Below are 8,567 nucleotides of genomic sequence, written 5' to 3'. Positions count from 1 at the left end.
TTCTTTTATTTCCAGGCTCCAAAGATGTTCAGACTCTGCTCAGCTCAAATAGACTTGCTGAGTAGGAGATCGCTGGGATGATGAGGATTCCGATCCAGGCCCCAAGACTGATCGCAGACATCTAAAAATACAGGGAGCTCTGAGGACATCGCAAGGTTAACGTCTTCCCCTCATTTTCTTGGCGTGCAATAGTGCTGAGGGGGCTCCCCCGGGCTCGCCCAGCAAAGTGCCCAGGTCTGCTCTAGTGCCTACAGACCGGATTCAGTCAAACATTAGTACGTTCAAAGACATTCTGACCACAGCAGGTAACTGAGTCCTTTGTCAGCGATCTGTTTTCGATGCCAAAATGGCCATTTATCGAATTTTTCCTGACAAAGCTAAGTCAACATTTCTGCTCCACAAGACTGGATTTGAAGCCAGATGACTCGGATGACTTGGGAACAAGCCTCTTCCCCATCTGGGCCTCAGCAGCTTCACCTACAAAAGAGGACTGTTTGTGCTCAGAGCTGTAACTAGGGATTCTGGTGCCTGGGGCATTCTAGCGAGGTAAGGTAGGGGTCCCCCAAAATACAATGAGACATCAGATTGTATACATTACCAAAGTTTGTGGGTAATTACCAAGAGAGACTCTTGGAGATGTGTGGGAATAAAAAGACCCTTACTCAAAATCTTAAATAAATAAAGAGGCCTCTCAATAAGAACAGAAAGAAGAAGATTTATTACAATTCTCAAGAAAGGGACGTCCCTCCACCAGGTCAGGGAATCTAGTGGAGGGAGGCAACTTACAGAAACTGAAGCACAATTTTTATACCCTAATGCAGAGAATCCCACCTCCCCACTATCCCACCTCTCCATTGGCTGGCAGGCAGGCTCACCATCTAAGAGCAAAAAACTAGGCAAACCCCGGGAAATCTTCACCTATCCCAACACAATTACCTCATCTAATATCTAACTTAACTGCTGATGTGGTTTTAGAAAAGAGGGGAGGGGGAGAAGCAGGAACTGGTAGTGTTGATGTGGCAACAGTACAACAAACAATGGGGAGATTTTAGTAACTTCCAAGTTTCAGCTACAGCCCACAGCACTTTCACAAAGAAAGCTGGTAGCTGGTAAGCGGGGGTGGGGGGGGGGGGCGGGAATCTGACTGTCCACAAGCCTTGGATACCTGAAACTCGGGTATCCAGGGAGAGAGGCCCTATGGAAGAGAAATTTTATTTAGGAAATCCAATATTCCCCATATTTTTATTATGAAAAGTCTTCACAATCTCCTCATCTCACTCAGAGGGCAGAGTCTTGGCTACAATAACTCTCCCAAATGATCCAGTCAGTGTAGTGAGGTTGCAATCACCGCTGGTAGACAGTATTTTTGCTAGGAAAATCAGAGATCCTCTGAGTATTCCTATCCCTTCTAATAAGCCCAGCATCATTTCCTATTATTCTTGGGTGGCATGATAGAGAGCTGGACTTATTTAGTCACACCTGTCTCTTCAGGACCTCATTTCGGGTTTTCTTGTATCAGAGATAGAGGAGCAATTTGCCATTTCCTTCTCCAGTTCATTTTTTTTTTTTTAAACCAAAGGAAAACAATTTATTAAAGGTTCACCATACTAGGTTTACTCTTCAGCAGCGAAAGCATTTGTAGCACTTGTATTCACAAGAGGGCCAGATAGAATCCCAGCCAGACTGAGTCTGAGCTGGATTGAATCTGAGCACCTTCATGGAGGCAAGATGGAACTTGAATACAGAAAAGACTATAGGAGCGATCTGGGGGTGGTCTGGTAGTCTAGGGTGATAGAGGAGGGATTTAGGGAGGGTCTTGAGGAGAAGTCCAAGGAGGGGATGATTGGTCCAGGGTTGGAAACAACTGGAGGCAATCAGGAGATATCAGACAAAGGAGGGATTGGGTGGGAAGCAGGTGGAGCAATCCAGAGGTCTGGATTGGGGCGGTATGGGAATGACCCGTATTCTGGGGTGAATACAGATAGACTCTAGGGAGGATCTTGATGGGAGTGGTCAGCAGCCAGGGGAATGCGGTTTTGATGGGATCGAGGGTGGGGAGTGCAAGAGAGACCAGAGCACAGTGATAATGAAAAGTCCATGGGCTTCCTGAGAATGCCAGAGCAAATGGGAAGATTAGATTTGAGTAAGAAAGGCCAGATTAAGTGGGAAGATTCAAGGGGAGCTCAAGGAAGCTCCCAGAGTCTGAACCCCATCATTCCCCCTTAAACAGATTGGACCCAAATTCTTTTGGGGTAAAGGGTGAAGGTCTCAGCTTCTGAAACTGCTTCCTGATGGCAAGGGGCGTAGAGCTGTCCCTGCCTTGATGGGTCCTGTTCAAGGGATCAGACTTCAGAACCTGGGCCATGCCAGGTCCAGTGGGCTGGAGACCTTAGATTCAGTCGGAGGTTGGTATATAGCCTGGGCTGTCATCTGGAAATTGATGGCTTGCACTCTGGAAGACAAACTTGGCAAGGAGGTTAGGCAAACACAGACCAAACAGGCACAAAAGGAGTATAAAGAAAAGACAATTTCCCTCGCACAAAAGATAATTTCTCTGGAGAGAATTAAAGACAACTATGGAAAGGCCAAAACATAGAAGGGCATGTTTAACAGGGGAGGTTTTTGCTGTCAGATATCCCCTTTCTTTTTTTTTAAATTTATTTATTTAACTTTTAACATTCATTTTCACAAAATTTTGGGTTCCAAATTTTCTCCCCATTTCTCCCCCTTCCCCCTCCTCAAAACGCTGAGCATTCTAATTGCCCCTATCACCAATCTGCCCTCTCTTCTAACATCCCTGCCTTCCCTTGTCCCCATCTTCTCTTTTGTCCTGTAAGGCCAGATAACTTTCTATACCCCATTACCTGCATTACTTATTTCCTAGTGGTAAGAACAATACTCGACAGTTGTTCCTAAAACTTTGACTTCCAATTTCTTTTCATCCCTCCCTCCCCACCCATTCCCTTTGGAAGGCAAGCAATTCAATGTAGGTCACATCTGTGTAGTTTTGCAAATGACTTCCATGATAGTCATGTTGTGTAAGACTAACTACATTTCCCTCCATCCTATCCTGTCCCCCATTGCTTCTGTTCTCTCTTTTGATCCTGTCCCTCCCCAAGAGTGTGGACTTCAAATTGCTCCCTCCTCCCTTCCATCATCCCCCCCACCATGCTTATCCCCTTCTCCCCCACTTTCCTGTATTGTAAATAGGTTTTCATACCAAAATGAGTGTGCATTTTATTCCTTCCTTTAGTCGAATGTGATGAGAGTAAGCTTTTACCTCCCCTCTTTTTCCTTCCACTGAAAAGTCTTTTGCTTGCCTCTTCTATGAGAGATAAGTTGCCCCATTCCATTTCTCCTCCCAATATATTTCTCTCTCATGGCTTAATTTCATTTTTTTAAAGATATGATCCCATCATATTCAACTCACTCTGTGCTCTGTGTGTGTGTGTGTGTGTGTGTGTGTGTGTTTGTGTGTAATCCCACCAACTACCCAGATACTGAATAGTTTCAGGAGTTACAAATATTGTCTTTCCATGTAGGAATGTAAACAATTCAACTTTAGTAAGTCCCTTATGACTTCTCTTTGCAGTTTACCTTTTCATGCTTTTCTTGATTCTTGTGTTTGAAAGTCAAGTTTTCTTTTCAGCTCTGGTCTTTTCATCAAGAATGCTTGAAAGTCCCCAATTTCATTGAAAGACCATTTTTTCCTCTGAAGTATTATACTCAGTTTTGCTGGGTAGGTGATTCTTGGTTTTAGTCCTAGTTCCTTTGACTTCTGGAATATGATATTCCACACCCTTCGATCCCTTAATGTAGAAGCTGCTAGATCTTGTGTTATCCTGATTGTATTTTCACAATACTTGAATTGTTTCTTTCTAGCTGCTTGCAATATTTTCTCCTTGACCTGGGAGCTCTGGAATTTGCCCACAATGTTCCTAGGAGTTTCTCTTTTTGGATCTCTTTCAGGCGGTGTTCTGTGGATTCCTTGAATACTTATTTTGCCCTCTGGTTCTAGAATCTCAGGGCAGTTTTCCTTGATAATTTCATGAAAGATGATGTCTAGGCTCTTTTTTTGATCATGGCTTTCAGGCAGTCCCATAATTTTTAAATTGTCTCTCCTGCATCTATTTTCCAGGTCAGTTGTTTTTCCAATGAGACATTTCACATTATCTTCCATTTTTTCATTCTTTTGGTTTTGTTTTGTGATTTCTTGGTTTCTCATAAAGTCATTAGCCTCCATCTGTTCCATTCTAATTTTGAAAGAACTATTTTCTTCAGTGAGCTTTTGAACCTCCTTTTCCATTTGGCTAATTCTGCTTTTTAAAGCATTCTTCTCCTCTTTGGCTTTTTGTACCTCTTTTGCCAATTGAGTTAGCCTATTTTTCAAGGTGTTATTTTCTTCAGCATTTTTTTGGGTCTCCTTTAGCAAGGTGTTGACCTGCTTTTCATGCTTTTCTTGCATCTCTCTCATTTCTCTTCCCAGTTTTTCCTCCACCTCTCTAACTTGATTTTTAAAATCCTTTTTGAGCTCTTCCATGGCCTCAGCCCACTGAATATTTATTTTGGGTGTTTGGGATACAGAAGCCTTGACTTTTATGTCTTTCCCTGATGGTAAGCACTGTTCTTCCTCATCTGAAAGGATGGGAGGAGATATCTGTTCACCAAGAAAGTAGCCTTCTATGGTCTTACTTTTTTTCCCTTTTTTGGGCATTTTCCCAACCAGTTACTTGACTTTTGGGTCCTTTGTCAAGAGTAGGGTATACTTTGGGAATCTGTGAGATCTCAGTTCCTCCAAGGTGGCACAATCAAGCATATACTCGTCTGAATGCAGAGAGGGATTTTTGTGCCCAGAATCTTAGCAGATACCTCTCCACAGCCACCTGGCCTTCAGTTCCCAAGTCAGCACTGGGGGCTGATTTTCAGATAAGCTGGATGGGCAGGGCCACCATTCAGTTTGAGACAAAGACCAGCTTGGTCAGGTCCTCCAACCAGGGCTGAGGCAAGACTCAGCTCTTCAATGCCCCCAGAGGTTTTTATGCTCCAACAATGGAGCTTCCATATGGGCTGCTGTGCAGGCTCTGTGGCCGCTGCCTGCTGCTGGAGCTATGGGAAGGCACTTCTTCCTTCCTGGCCTGCTGATAAAACCCCGTCACTGACCTTTGGCGCCTGTGGGCCAAGGGATCTGAGGACCCGCTACTGCGACTGGAGATTCCACCCCCGAGGTGTCCTCCTCCCAGAGTCTCGTTGCCCACCGCACTGCTCGGCCAAGGCTGGGCTGGGCTCCGCACTCGGCTCCGTGTCCAGCGCAACTGACGTTTCTGTAGGCCTTTCAGGTCACCGTGGGCTGGAAATCTCCTCCACTCTGTTGTTCTCCACTTCTGCTGCTCCAAAATTTGTTGAGAGTCCCTCTCTACAGGTATTTTATAGGCTGTGGGGAGGACCCTGCATAAGTGTGTCTTTCTAGTCTGCCATCTTGGCTCTGCCCCCCAGATATCCCCTTTCTTTCCAGACTGCTCCATGGGCATGTGGAACAAGGAAAGCACATTTTGAGTAAATAAAAACATCAACTGGCCTGGGGTCAGGTCCCAAGGAATGGTTTAAGACTCCCAAAGCCTGTCCTCTCCTTTCATCAACATACAGAATGAAAGGTTTTCCCAGACTGGGTAAGTCTAGTGATGGGGTGGTGGTCAAATTAGTTTAGCCTGGTCTGAGTCAGTGCCCTGAGTAGGGTCATAAAGGGGTTTAGCAATAAAACCAAAATTAGAAATCCAGTCTACAAAATCCAGTCATGCCTAAAAACACTCAAACTTGTTTCTTAGTGGCTGGAACAGAGATAGACAGGATTGTCCTTCTCTCAAAGGTTAAGTAGAGAGATGTGCATGAGTTCATGGCCCAGATACTTTATGGACTGGCATGCTATCTGAACTTTGTTCCAAGAGACCCTATAGCCTTGAATGCCCAAGAAATTAAGGGCTTTTGTGGCAGCAGCCAAAGAACCTACCTTGGTGGGGCTACAAATAAGACTATCATGCACATACTGAATCAAGCTACTGCCTGCCAGTTTCAGGTGCCTTAAATCCCTTCCCAAAGCCTGGCCAAATAAATGAGGGTTATCTGGAAAGTTTTGGGGCAAGACTGTCCATGTTAGCAGATATGAACTTGATTCCCCAAGAAGAATACATTCAAAGGCAAAAATAAATTGTGAGTATTCTCCATTAGGCTTTTTTGCAGGAAGGATTGCAGTGTTGCATGGACATGAACAAGGGACAAGGATTTTATACTTAAGGAATTTTTGAATTAAAGGTTGTAGTCCTTCCCAGGTCTCAGGCTTAATCAGATACTGGCTGAGATGGGGGAGCACTTTAGGGTCTGGGAGACTAACAATGGCTGGGGTGGCAGAAGTAGCTCACCCTAGAATTCCCAGATCCCAAACAATTGGCTCTACTGTCTCCCACACTCTCAAGCAAACGTGGGAAGATTTAATGAACAGAGGGAAAAGGGAGATGGGAGGATTAACTAGAGAAAACTGGCTCCCCAACTTCACCATCAGGTCCCTTTCCAGCAAGGGGGCAGGGCTAGAGGAGGGCATAAGGATGGAGTGTTTAAACAACAGATCCTCAAATAGGCTGGGGAAGGGGTATGTTTGCAGACTTTCCTTAGTTTCCCTTTCAATGCCTATGATCCTACGGGTCAAGGGACAGGTAGGGCCTGAGTAACTGGTTAAAGCAGAGAACTTAGCCATATTAAAGAGGGTATCCTTACCTTCAGCCTTTGTTTTTGCCCAGGGCTTGGTGAGAAAGGTGGAGAAAGTTGGAGCACTGCCAGCACCCAGGCTTTCTTGTCGTTCCAGGTCTTGAGAAGACTGGGGAGGACAGGGTACTGGAAGGTGGCTCCACCACTTTTCCAACCTGAGGGACGTTCTTTCCTCCAATGTCCCTCCTGGTCACATGGGCATAGTTCCACCAGCATTGGTTCCTGGGGCTCCCTTGGGGGAGGGGCGCTCTGGAGGGGCCAGTGACTGTCCCTGTGGCATCAAAAGTGGGTTTCCCCACTAACCAAGTAACCAGCCTTCCTTCAAGGGGGGAGCCCTGGAGGATGCTCCCTGGGTCTTTTCCTGGCCATCAGTTCATTTTACAGATGAGGAAATTGAGGCAAACAGTGTGAAGTGACTTGCCCAAGTTCACCCAGCTGGGAAGTGTCTGAAGCTAGATTTGAACTCAGGTCTTCCTGACTCCAGGACTCCTAACTTATCTGCTACACCACCCAGCTGTCCTAGGGTGTTGGACTTTGAGTTAGGAAAACCTGGGTTTTTCCTGCCTCAGATGCTTCCTGGCTGGGTGATCCTGGGCAAGTCCCTTAGTCTCTCAGCCTCAGTTTCCTCCTTTATAAAATGAGGATAATAATAGCACCGACTGCTAAGAGTCGTTATGAGAATCAAATGGATATTTGTAAAGAGTTTAGCAATCTTAAGGTGCTACATCAATACTAATTACTGTTACTATTTAAGAGTCTCTCCGTATGGTTTGCACAGGAGGGCGCAGTAAAGAGCCCACCCACAGGGTGAAAGGGATGATTTGTCCATCCAATTCCCTTGTTCTCCCGGTGATGGAGGGTTGGGATTCATCTCAGGTGCCTTCTGAAGACACTGTGAGGGACGACAACCTGCCTGCCCGACATCTCAACACCGGTTTCCATTCACGGAGTAAATCTTTATTGAGCAGCTGTGGCCAGCGCATCCTGGTGACAGCGCAGTACAGGAGGTCCTGGGCACAGAGCCACGCATCTGTCACACTGATCAGTGCGGGGCCAGGCACATGAACCCCGTTCAGACTCTTCAACTCTACCCCGCAATGCCTTCTCACACTAGGCATGCCAGTTCCGAGCTCTGTTCTTACATTTCCCTATCTTTCCAACGAATGGGTTGGATGAGGTGGTCTCTAAGGCCCACCCCCAAACTTAGGGGTGCCACTTAGGAAATGGAGCGCTCCTTCACTGGAAGCTGCCTCTCTCTTCCACTGGTGGTTTTCTTTGAAACTGCAGCAGGTCTTTGAGGGTACAACAAATTAAATTCATGTAATTAAATTACTGCACTTTTCTCCTGGCCACCTTATGGGGCACAAAGATTACTGGGCTCATTTGGAAAATGAGGAACATTTTACTACAGGGTTAGGTTTGTAGCAGACACTCCCCTAAAATCCTCCCCTCCCCAGGGTCTTTTCAAACTTGTTACTTCCCTGACCTTGGGCAACCTACTGAGACCTGATCTCCAGGATAAATGATTTCAGGAGGAAGGGATGGAAGGGAGGAAGGAAGGAAGGAAGGGAGGAAGGAAGGAAGGAAGGGAGGAAGGAAGGAAGGAAGGAAGGAAGGAAGGAAGGAAGGAAGGAAGGAAGGAAGGAAGGAAGGGAGGAAGGGAGGGAGGGAGGGAGGGAGGGAGGGAGGAAGGGAGGAAGGGAGGAAGGAAGGAAGGAAGGAAGGAAGGAAGGAAGGAAGGAAGGAAGGAAGGAAGGAAGGAAGGAAGGAAGGAAGGAAGGAAGGAAAGAAGGGGGGGAGGAAGGGAGGAA

The 8,567-nt window shown here is 46.1% G+C and overlaps 1 long non-coding RNA gene across 1 annotated transcript; it reads right to left on the bottom strand.

Annotated features, from left to right (window-relative positions):
• Positions 1-699: 699 nt before the first annotated feature.
• Positions 700-8,363, bottom strand: LOC140527409 (uncharacterized). Its single transcript, XR_011974802.1, has 2 exons — positions 6,766-8,363; positions 700-5,431 (listed from the first exon to the last, which is right to left on the bottom strand). It is a non-coding gene; the product is annotated as an uncharacterized lncRNA (long non-coding RNA).
• Between the last annotated feature and the right edge of the window lie 204 nt (positions 8,364-8,567).

Source organism: Notamacropus eugenii, chromosome 1, assembly GCF_028372415.1.
Source record: "Notamacropus eugenii isolate mMacEug1 chromosome 1, mMacEug1.pri_v2, whole genome shotgun sequence".
NCBI classification, from domain to species: Eukaryota; Metazoa; Chordata; class Mammalia; order Diprotodontia; family Macropodidae; genus Notamacropus; species Notamacropus eugenii.
The sequence above is the reverse complement of the archived record's forward strand: the minus strand, read 5'-3'. Positions and strand labels throughout refer to the sequence as shown.